The 12,365-nt window shown below is 46.2% G+C and overlaps 1 protein-coding gene across 1 annotated transcript in view; it reads right to left on the reverse strand.

Annotated features, from left to right (window-relative positions):
- Nucleotides 1-12,365, reverse strand: part of LOC144502584 (tubulin beta chain-like) — a 172,624-nt gene that overhangs the window by 116,477 nt on the left and 43,782 nt on the right. The gene's annotated exons all lie outside the window — the stretch shown is intronic.

Below are 12,365 nucleotides of genomic sequence, written 5' to 3' on the forward strand. Positions count from 1 at the left end.
ACTTGTCCCAGTTGAAATGCACAACCCCCCAAAGCAAATTAAAAGTTTTAAATGCGCATTTACCACCTTGCTCCCCCTCACATAAAAAAGTAATGAAACTCTGGAACTCTCTCCCACAAGAAGGTTGTTGAGGCTGTGAGTCAATGAAAATTTCAAAACTAAGTTTGATAAATTCTTGTTGGGAGAGGGTATTAAGGGTTCCAGAACTAGACTAGTAAATGCAATTGAAGTACAGGTCAGCCAGGACCTAAGTGAATAACAGAATAGAATCGAAGGGCTGAATGTCTTATTCCTGTTACACACAGCATGTTGTCTAATGAAGAAACCTTTAGAGAAAAACACCCTGAATACACCTACTCCATACATTGATGGGATAAGTAAAATTTAGATTAACTAGTCTTTATTTGGGATGGGAAGGAATAGGCAGCTATGGAGCAATGGTGCAGTATTCAATTCTTAGGCAGCTCAGTGCCATCTTGTGGAATCTGGATACAAAAGGAGAAGTGATCCTTGAGGAAATTAAAAGCTCATGATGTGGCATATTGCCATGAATAGAAGATTGGTTAGCCAACAGGAAACAGAAAATTGACATAAGTGGGATAATTTTCTAGTCGGTAGTGTGTAGTAAGTGGTGTGCCACATGGATCTTTGCTGGGTCCTCAGCTTTTTACAATTTATATAAATAACCTGAATGAAGGGACCCAAGATATGGTTGCTAAATTTACTGATGGCACAAAGATAGGTAAGAAAGTAAGTTGTAAAGAGAACATAAGCAGGCTACTAAGGGAAATCCATAGGTTACGTGAGTGGGCAAAGATCTGGCAAATGTGAACTTGTCTAATTTTTAGATCCATAGACACACTACATTGCAGAAGGAGGCCATTCAGCCCATCAAATCTGCACTGACTCTGCATCTTACCCAGGTCCTCTCCCCTGCCCAATCCCCGTAACCTCACACATTTACCATGGCTAATCCACCCCTAGCCTACACATTTTGGGACACTAAGGGACAATTTACCATGGCCAATCCACCTAACCTGCACATCTTTGGACTATGGGAGGAAACCAGAACATTTGCAGGAATCCCACATAGACACAGGGAGAATGTACAAACTCCACACAGGCGGTCCCCTAAGGCCGGAATTCAACCTGGGTCCCTGGCGCTGTGAGGCAGCAGTGCCTAACCACTGCACTACCGTACCACCCAGGAAGAATACAAAATAAGTTGATTATTTAAATGGTGATAGATTGCAGAACTCTGAGATGCAGAGGAATCTGGGTGTCCTAGTGCATGAATTGCAAAAGGTTAGCATACAGGTACAGCAAGAAATTAAGAAGGCACATAGAATGTTATCATTTATTGTGAGGGTAATTGAAAGCAAAAGTAGGAAAATTATGTTCAGTTCTATAGAGCATCATAGACCACATCTGGAGTACTATGTACAGTATTGGTCTCCTTATTTAAGGAACAATATAAATGCATTGGATCATACCTAGCACAAAGAAAGGTTGTTGTGTTGTTGGAGATCAATCATTTGAGCCTCAGGACATCTAAGCAGGAAGTCTTCAGGGTATTGTTGGAGGTAAACCATTTTCAGATGCTTCATCGATGGCCCTCTGTCCATTATAAGGTCATAAATAGTTGTTCACTAATGATTCAGTACCATTCAAAACTCTACCGATACTGAAAAAATGTGTACCCATATACAGCAAAACCTAGACATTAGGCTTGGGCTGATAAGTGGCAAGTAACATTTGTGCTACATAAGTCAATAAACATTTCCACCGAGAGAGAATCTGACCATTTTCCCCTGACATTCATTGGCATTACTATTAATCCCCTATTGTCAACATCCAGTAACTAAAACAGCTACAATTGTTAGGAATTCTGCAGTAAACAACTCACCTCCTATCTTCCCAAAGCCTATCCACTAACTGAAAGGCACAATTCAGGAATGTGAAGGCATACTCTCCATTTGCCTAAGTGCAGCTTCAACAACACTCAAGAAGCTCTTGACCATCTAGGAATAAATAGTCAACTTCATCAATATTCTGTTCAGCAACTTAATAATTCACTTTCTCCTCCATTGGCACACAGTATCTGTATATACCACCTATAAGATGCAATGCAGCAACTTGCCAAGTCTCTTTCATCAGTACCTTCCAAACCTATGACTTCAACCACCTAAAGGACAGTGGCAGCAGATTCATGGGTCTCTCTCCAAGCCACACACTATCCTGACTTGGAATGTTCCTTCACTGCCATTGAGTCAAAATCATAGAACACTGTTCATAATATCACTCTATCTGCACAACATGAACTGCAGTGGTTCAAGCTCTGCACCACTCCCTCAAAGATAGTTATGGATGAGCAACAAATATTGGCCTAGCTGTTGGCCTACTCCATCCCCCACCTCCCTCTGGAACAAAGATCCGAGCATTTGGGACAGTTTTTCCCGAGTTGGGTGCGACAAACCTTTGGATTTCCTGGTTCTGCACTTCTGCCTTGGGAGTGAAAATCCAGGATGAAGCAAATTACACTTTCAGAGGTCTCTCGCAGTTGGAAATATGCTGTATATTGTAGCTAGTGTAGAAAAGTTGATAACTAATTTAACATAAGATGATTAGGAGAGATGTTAATATACAAGGTAGGAATACCAACACATTCATATTAGCTGCTAACATCAGCCACAGTGAATTGTAGGCTCTGCAGACTGAGATATGGGCTGGCTGACATTGCCACATTCAGTGAAATTATCTCCTGCCCTCTTGTGTTGGAATGATGATGTGATGTGATTGGCAAACTGCGCACACTGAGCCCAGATTGGTTACTGTGTTGTAGGGAAAAATCCCTTGTACCAGTGCATTCAAAGAAGTCGAGTCGCAAGGCAACGTTCAAAGTGTTTTTCTTTATTGTACAATTACTGGGAACCCAGGGAGAACCAACGTAACCAGCTCCGAAACAGTGGCTTGGCCACGTTGATCTCAATCCTTTCACATCAGCTCTGGATCTTTATAGGGATCCAAATTCGAGCGGGAACATTTGATTATGCATTTTTACAATATGTATAAAGTGGTCTGTCGGGTCAGAAAGTTCTCTGGGAGGCTTGTCAATTTGCATTTGTATGGTGTGTGTTTGTGTTAATGGGACTACCTGTTCTTGCCCCGGTGTTTTAATGTGTTTCCCATTATCCCCTCTATGTGTCTCCTTATCTGAATTGACCTCATTGTTTTGTGTCTGTGTTCCCTGCTTGCGAGATTAGGTGTTAATGTCATTTTGTCCTGCTGTGTGTAGGGAGATTTAATCTAATCTTTTATTCCTCTTACCCTAGTTTGTTAAGTTTCTTTGCCTGCCTTGGCCATTTTATTCCTGTAATATTTTATTGATAGTCTGGTTATGCCATATAGCCCACTCTCGGTCTTGACTCGCAGATATCCCGACCTTCCTTGGCCAAAGGCCGGTTTAAAATGCAGCTTCGCGCTGTTGCTGGGCAGAATAAGGATCTTTCGTTGGCTTTGAAATTTAAAGGTCTCTCAGCTGTGCAGAGGGGGTTTGAACGAATATCCATCCGGGTGTTCCCCTTTGCATTGTAGGCACGTTATGAATGGTGCCAATATGGCTTTTGGAAAATTGCCTACTTCAGTCCCTCCTCTCGTCCAGGGGGTCCCATTCATGGCTGACCCCCCATGGACGATCTTCAGAGGTACAGTGACTTGTACAGATGTCGTCCTTGCCGTTGTTCCTCTTCCTCTGTGGCGTGGTTAAATTCTTGCATCTGGATACTGGCAGTGGGTAGCATTCTTGATGTATTATTTGCACATATCACTTTAATACAGGTTAGGCCCAGGCAGAGTGTGAACAGGATGGCTACTACTAAGATTAATTCCTTCATAATGTATGCTCCCCAAACTGTGTTAAACAGCCACCCTAACCACCCATCAGTCCCTGTTAATCCCTGTTTAAAGCTATCCAATTGCTTTTGTATCCCGGACATGGCTGCTGTTATGTTTAGTGTCTCATCGTGTACATATGTGATGCATTTTCCTTTGATGATGGTGCATACCCCCCCTTGTCTGGCTAGCTGATAGTCCACCGCATATCTCGTTTGTTGTGTGTATAGTCTGAGTTCTGCGAGTTCTTGGTCAATTGCACCCAGTGCTTGTAGGGTGTTGTTTCCTAAAATGGTCAGTCCACATATGAAGAAATTCCTATTACTGGCGCTGATCACCCCTGCGGCGCCTCCTAGGGATAGTGTCCCCAGAAATCCATATCCTAAAGAAGACCCTAGTGTGACAGGGGCCTGCCAGTCGGCGCAGAATTCTGCGCTGATGGCCCTGGTCACTATGCGTTTCTGGACATGTCCCTCGCTTGGGCACGGAACCGTGAGAGGTCTGATTGTCCCTACGGAAAAGAACCTTGGAGGCCTGTCTGTGGCCGTCATGTATACATTTTTGAATAAAAACACGTAACCTTCTTTAACCCGATAACATGCATTACCCCGGGGTCGTTTGACCACATGGTCCCATCTTGTGGAACCTTCCCTCCCCCGGGACTGTCCACTTGATTGTACCCCTTGGTGAGAATCAAATGGGTATGTCCCCGAGGCTGAGCTTACGTGGGTGCCGTTGCACTTGCCACACATAAGCTGCCTACCCGCGGTGACTGCAATGCATTTTTGTTGCTTGCAGTCACAAGTGAAGTGTCCTTCCCGGACCCGGCACTCCTGGAGAGCACAATGTGCCTCAGCGCACGAATCATTTTTAGGGACAAAGGCATGCACGCACCCCCATCCCTCTCCCTTAAAACATTGTGGGTAGTTCCCATGTGTCTCCTCCTGTTGGGGTCCCATCCCCCTTAGAATTCCCAGCTCAGTGAGCTCTACACACCTTCCTTGTATCCCTTGTTTAAAGTACCCAATATGTTCCTTGCAGGGTGCCCCCGATGTGTCAATAGTGAATAACTCTTGTGGGAGCCACCCTGGTGTTGCGATGAATAGGGAGTTTACTGATCGCGCTGAAGGGTAACAAGCGGTCCTATTCCCATAGATCTGGATGTGTGTTTTCAGGAATAGGTTTCCTTCCATGATTGGGGGTTCTGCTCCCCTAACCCCCATGTGTTGGAGCGTATTTACAATGGTCATGGTTATTATCAAATATGTCCCTGTTCCCATATCGTTTTTTTCTCAACAGTATTTTTACAGTTATAGTATATACAGAAAATAAACAGGCAATCAAATTAAAAGTAGTTTGTTCCGACGTCTTGATAGTAGATCTGGTCCTGGTTCCTGTGGAATTTGAATGAACGAAAACGGTATTCTTTAGTTCATTTGTCTTCATACAGCTTTAATTGGGTCCAGTGTTTCCAGACCCCCTGTCCCCTTATATCTATACAGGCACAGGTATCTCCGCTAATAATGACCTCGTAAGGTCCGTGCCATCTTGGGGCAAATCCTGGTTTTGCAGGAAGCACTTTTGTTAATACCCGGCTCCCGGCCTTTGGGACCTCTGGTAATATTTCTGAGTCCTCCTCTGTATCGACCTGTGCCTGATTAAAAATTACGGACTGGCGCATCCCCTTCAATTGGGTGCTAAGGTCTCGGATGTATTGACGGATCTTATCCTTTATCGGACCCACATCTGTCCAGCCTGTAATAATGTTTTCGGGTAAGTGCATTGCCCGCCCGGTCATCAGCTCGTATGGAGTCAAGCCGGTAGTTCGATTTGTGGTCGCCCTAAGCCTCATCAGAACTGCAGGTAGGACTTCTGTCCAATTTCTACCTGAGGATTGCATTGCTTTTGCCATGGTTATTTTTAGAGTCCGATTCATCCTCTCCACCATCCCGGAACTTTGTGGGTGATAGGGGATGTGAAATTTCTGTTTTATTCCTAATAGTTGGCAAATGTTTTTCATAACCTTTCCTGTGAAATGTGTTCCCTGGTCCGAATCAACTTGAATTGGCATCCCCCATCGGGGAATGACTTCTGCTGCCAATATCCTGGCTACCGTTAGGGCTGTACAATTGGTTGTGGGGAATGCTTCTACCCACCTGGTGAATTGATCTACTATTACCAGGCAGTATGTTTTCCCGTGAGAGGGGGGCAATGGTCCTATGAAGTCCATTTGTATCTGTTCCCAGGGTCCCTTCGGTCTGGGTTGGTGTCCCATCTTTACCTTTATGGGCTTCCCGGGGTTGTGCTGTGCACATATAGTGCATCTGCGGCAGTATGTGGCCACATCTCGTCCCAATCCTTTCCACCACCACTCTCTCCCCAGGCTCTGTATCATTGCATCCCTGCCTGTATGGGGAAGCCCGTGGTGTAGTTCCAGTAATGTGTTCTGGATACATCCTGGCGCCAATACCCGGTTATCTTTTCTCCACACCCCGTCAGTCCCTTTAACTGCGCCCAGCTCCTCCCATCTATCTCGTTCTTGCTGTGTAATGTCCCCGTGTAATTTCTGTATGTCAATTTCTTCCGGTTCTACCACTATCGCTGCAAGGGGCAGGCTTTTAATGTCGCTGTTTTCTAGTGCTTGCTGTGCCGCTGTGTCTGCGGCTTGATTCCCTTTGAAATGAATCCATCCCTTTGAAATGAATCCACCCCGGGGTGTCCCTTCCGGGTTCCCGCTGGTGGGCTTTTATTTTAATTACTGCGGCCTCTGTAGGCTGTTCACTAGCTGCTAGCAGTGCCCTTATCTGCTGTTGGTGTTTAATGGGGGTACCTCCTGTAGTAATGAACCCCCTTCTCCCCCATGCGGACATGTAATCATGGATCACACCAAACGCGTATTGGCTGTCTGTATACACATTTACTGTTTTCCCTGCTGCTAATCTTAAGGCTTGGGTGAGGGCAACTAATTCTGCTACCTGAGCGGACTGACCCCCGTCGATCCTTCCTGATTCTAGGGTTTCCAGGTTCTGGTCTACTACTGCCCACCCTGTCCTTGGTGATCCTGATACATATTTGCGGGACCCATCCACATAGAAGGTCTTATCTGCTGTTGGAAGGGGTTCGTCTCTAATCTTTCCTTCCTTGTTATCTTTGTCAATTTCTCCACAGCTGTGCGCTTCCCCAATATCTAAAATCCCTTCCGCGGGATTTTCTCCCGTGTCCCTAATGATGGTGACTGACTTGTTAGGTGGTAGGAGTGTGGCCTCCCACCTTGCCCTCCTTATATTTGAGACTGTTTTGAGTTTGCCCGTGTTTAGCATCTCTACCAATGTATGTTTTGTGTGTAGCACAATATCTCCTGTCATGACAGTGGGCTCACTTATCCTCACAGCCCATGCTGCACAATCTAGGGCGGCTATGCACCTGGGCATCCCGGTGACTACTGGTCCCTCAGCCGTTGAATAATACCCTACGGGTCTCTTTCTATCTCCATGAGTCTGTGCCACTACGGCAGAATAGAAGCCGTCCTGGTTGTCACAGAAGATGTGGAACTTCTTGCTTCCATCTGGCAGTCCCAGCCCTGGGGCTGAAATTAACCTAGCTTTCAACTCTGCATATGCTGTCTCTTGCTCTTGTCTCCACTCTATACTTTCCAAGGCTGGCTTTCCTCCCTTCACTAGTCTCTGAATTGGCTCCGCGATTCTTGCAAAGTCAGGGATAAAACTCCTACTGTAATTGAATAGTCCTAAAACTTTTCGGACCCCTCTTACTGTAACTGGTCGCGGCATTTCTTTAATCGCGGTTTTGCGGTCTGCGGGCATTTCTTTAATTCCCTGGGAAATTAGGTGTCCTAAGTACAGGACCTGGGGTTTTGCAATTTGTGCCTTATGTGGGCTGACTTTCAGCCCGGCTTTTGCCAATCCTTCTAGTACTGCATACAGGGCTGCCTTGTGCCCTTTTTCTGTTTTGGACGCTATTAACACATCGTCCACATACTGGAGGACTGTATTGTCCTCATGCAATTTCACCCTACTCAGGATGTCGCTCATTGTTCTGTGAAATATGGCAGGACTGTTATGAAATCCCTGTGGGAGGCGAGTCCATGTATACTGTTTCTCTCCCACAGTGAAGGCGAATTTGTTTTGGGATTCTGAGTCCAGTGGAAGGGACCAGAACCCATTTGCTATATCTAGCACCGTGAAAATTTTGTGGTCTTGTGCCAATCCGTTTAAAATAGTCGAGGGGTTTGCCACAATGGGGTGTAATTTAGGTGTTACCTTGTTCAAACCTGTGTAATCGATGGTGAGCCGGTAGCTCCCGTCAGGTTTTATAACTGGCCATGTGGGGGAATTGGTGGTACTGGTGGTTTCCCTGAGGATTCCCTTTTCTATTAAACCCTTGACTATTTCTACCACTGCCCCTTGCGCTTCTCTCTTGATAGGGTATTGTCGGTGGGGCTTGTGTTCCGGTCCTGGGACTTTTATCGGTTCTGTGTCGGTTAGTCCGGTATCTAATTTCGTCCTAGCCCAGGCTTCGGGAATGGAAGCGTAGATGGCTCCGAACCCTTCTTTTTCCTGATCCCAATCTCGGGCCACTATGGTGGCTATCCCAACCGTCCCCAGGTGGCTAGCTAATGTCCCTATTCCGGTCTTCCTACCGTCAGGTTGTGGCCAAATTAGTTTCCCTTTCCCACAATCTATCAGCACCTGGTATTCCCTCATTAAATCGTTCCCCATGATTGTGCCCTCATTATTCTGACAAACGTAAAATTGCATTGGAATATACTTGTGGTTGATTTCTACTAGTGTGGTTTCACTAAGATAGGCGGGTATTCTCTGTCCCCCTACCCCGGTTATGTGTATTCTTTTGTTGGTCAATGGCAGGGGTAGGTTTGTAATTGATATGGCTGCCCCCGTATCTACTAACATGTGGCATTCCCTACCCCCCACCAGGGCTTCTACATATATTCTCTCCCCCTCTTTCCTGTTTTGGATGGGAGCTACGGGTTGTGAGATTTCGACCAGTGTTGGCCGATAGGTGGAGTGGACGGACACCGGCTTTTGTCGGGATTCACTATCTTCTGTGGGCGTGGCTACACTAATCCTCTCTTGTCTCCCATCTCCCTGGTTTGGGGTCTCTTCTAGTCACCCTAGCGGATTCCGGGAATGTGGTGCCCCCGGGGTTGGTCTATAGTTGTCTCGGGGTCTCCCATGTTTCCCCCAACATGTTGCCTCGGTGTGCCCTGCCCTGTGGCAGTGGTCACAGCGGGGCCCGCCATTCTCGGGTTTCCCTTTGAATGGTGCTTCCCTGCAGAATCTAGCCGTATGCCCTGGCTGGCCACATGTGTAGCAGCTGAACCCGGTTCTCCCCTTATCTCCGTTATGGGGGGTTCCAGTTCTCTCTCGTCTGGGCTTTGCCTGGGCAACCTTCCCTTCTTTTATCCCGCTAGCCCACTCGACTAGCTCGTCATAGTCTTGGGATGCTATCACCCCCATCTTAAGGATTTCTTGGTGTACATCTGATAGCCCGTCCTTGAATGCCTGGATAAAAGCCCTGTCTCTCCTATCCACATTGTCCTGTCCTGAACATTCCCTATATACCTGGAATAATCTCTCTCCAAATTCCGATGCACTTTCCCCCTGTCCTTGTTTAGTATTTGTGATCCTGCTCCAATTAGTGGGGGAGTTCCCTAAGACCCGTTGGATTTCGGTCTTAAATAATGTAAAGGGTGCCTGCTGGTCGTTTATCTCAGCCGTTGTAGGAACGGCATGTGTCCACCTTCCTCCATTATAGTCCTGTGCCGCTTGGGTCGTTGGCCCTCCTGCCACCAACCTCCATTTATCCGCTGGACAGGCTGCCCTGACCAGCTGGTTTATGTCCCTTAAATGTAACTGGTGTCCTACCCAGAGTGAATCCAATTCGCCCCAAAATCCCAGGTTTGCGCTTCTGGGTTTTAACTTCCCCAGGGATGCCATAATCTGCTGCCTTTCCCCTGGGGTAAAAGGCTTATAGGTTGCTTTTGGTTGTGCTAACGTCCCTCCTCTGGTGACTGGCGCTAGATTATAATTTTTTATGTCTCCTTCTGATGCTGGAGCGGTTGTATGTTTCTGCACTGACTCGTATGAGCGCCGAGGGTCCGTTTCCTCTGATCTCTGCGTTATCTCTGCAGTGTGGCTTCTGTGTTCTAATTCCCTCACTCTCTCCTGCAATACCTTAATTTGTTCTGTCTCTTTGTGTCTCTCCTCCATTGAGGCATTTACCTTCTCAATTAGTCCAGCTAACTGGGTCACTAACATTACTCCCATTACTTTTGTTTTGTCCCATTTAACTCCGTCTACCCACTTTCTTTGATCTTCTAAAGTTTGTGATGCGTTCCACCCGTTCCGTTTCATCTTTGCAACAATCGCTTCTCTGGCTAACAGATACTTCAAAATGAGAGCTACTGCAGTTTCTCCCTTAACAACGTGGTCTGCCATTTTTCTGTCTAGCAGTCCTGCAACCCCCGTATGCTGGTTCCAACAGTAAAAGTGCCCCAACTCTCTCTCTTATCTCCTGTCACTGATACTGCTCCAGCACCGTCTGTATTGCTGTAGGGTCTCGTAGTGGGGTCCCAGTGGGTCTCTTCCCCTGTGCTCCCCCAACTATTCCTGACACCTCACGCTTGGTCTATTTTGTGTTGTCTTATTGGGATGTGTGCTGGTTTTTTTTTTAGTGGGTTTGTCGGCCCCTGTCCCCAGCCCCTTTAAGTACAACGCCTCCCGCTTGGCCACCACCTCCACGAGCAAGGTTGATCCGTTACCTCAAAACCTGGTACCCTGCTATGGACTGTGGTGTTCCCTACAGACGAACAAGGTTATCAAACTCCGCCCGGGTCCCTAATGGATCCTCCGTCGTCGTGTCTCTTGGTCAGGATGGATCGGGTCCCCTTTTCCTCAACACTTACACATATGTATCTGTTATCAAAGCCCCTGTTATAATTAGTAACTGTATCGACTCTGAGGTTGTTCGTCCCTTCAGAGTCTGTGTTGTTACCCGATTTACACTGTCCGTGCCTTGCACCCTGAGTGCCTGTGCCTCTTAGCGCCCTCTTCAAAACCCAACCTTAGCGTGGGAGATTTCTCCTCTTAACGTCCAGTTTAGGGTAGGGCACCTTGAGTCAAGCACTCCCTTGTCCTATTGCCTTGGCACAGACAGCGGTTTCGTCTACAATCCTGGGTTAGTTACACCAATTAGTTCTGCATGCGGTTCTTATCTTTATATTAGTCTTAATTCCTTATTCCCGTTATCAAATAGCCCAAAACCTGTTATCTTTGCCTCTGGTCCTCTATTCCTATTAAAGTTACTTACCTTCTTCCACGCGGTCGTTCTGACCTGTACCTTCAATTAAAAACTTAGGCAAGATTATACAGTTCTACAAGACAACAATATTTAACACAGACAAACCCTAACCCTTAAAGGTACCTCACTTTGAACGGAGACTTGTACTCGCCCTTGACTGCTCTGGATTTTTATCAGATTCGTTTAAATTTGATCCCGGCTTCCAGACCGTGGCCATCAGTCAGAAGTCAGATATCAAATCCTGAGCCGACTACGCCATTTGTTGTAGGGAAAAATCCCTTGTACCAGTGCATTCAAGGAGGTCGAGTCGCAAGGCAAAGTTCAAAGCGTTTTTCTTTATTGTACAATTACTGGGAACCCAGGGAGAACCAACGTAGCCAGCTCCGAAACAGTGGCTTGGCCACGTTGATCTCAATCCTTTCACATCAGCTCTGGATCTTTATAGGGATCCAAATTCGAGCGGGAACATTTGATTATGCATTTTTACAATATGTATAAAGTGGTCTGTCGGGTCAGGAAGTTCTCTGGGAGGCTTGTCAATTTGCATTTGTATGGTGTGTGTTTGTGTTAATGGACTACCTGTTCTTGCCCCGGTGTTTTAATGTGTTTCCCATTATCCCCTCTATGTGTCTCCTTATCTGAATTGACCTCATTGTTTTGTGTCTGTGTTCCCTGCTTGCGAGATTAGGTGTTAATGTCATTTTGTCCTGCTGTGTGTAGGGAGATTTAATCTAATCTTTTATTCCTTTTACCCTAGTTTGTTAAGTTTCTTTGCCTGCCTTGGCCATTTTATTCCTGTAATATTTTATTGATAGTCTGGTTATGCCATATAGCCCACTCTCGGTCTTGACTCGCAGATATCCCGACCTTCCTTGGCCAAAGGCCGGTTTAAAATGCAGCTTCGCGCTGTTGCTGGGCAGAATAAGGATCTTTCGTTGGCTTTGAAATTTAAAGGTCTCTCAGCTGTGCAGAGGGGGTTTGAACGAATATCCATCCGGGTGAACCCCTTTGCATTGTAGGCACGTTATGAATGGTGCCAATATGGCTTTTGGAAAATTGCCTACTTCAACTGCTTGTGACTGAAATTCTCAAAGTTAGAATCCAACCACAGTTAATGACATTGGAAAGGAGGCTCA

Source organism: Mustelus asterias, chromosome 13, assembly GCF_964213995.1.
Source record: "Mustelus asterias chromosome 13, sMusAst1.hap1.1, whole genome shotgun sequence".
Classification (NCBI taxonomy): Eukaryota; Metazoa; Chordata; class Chondrichthyes; order Carcharhiniformes; family Triakidae; genus Mustelus; species Mustelus asterias.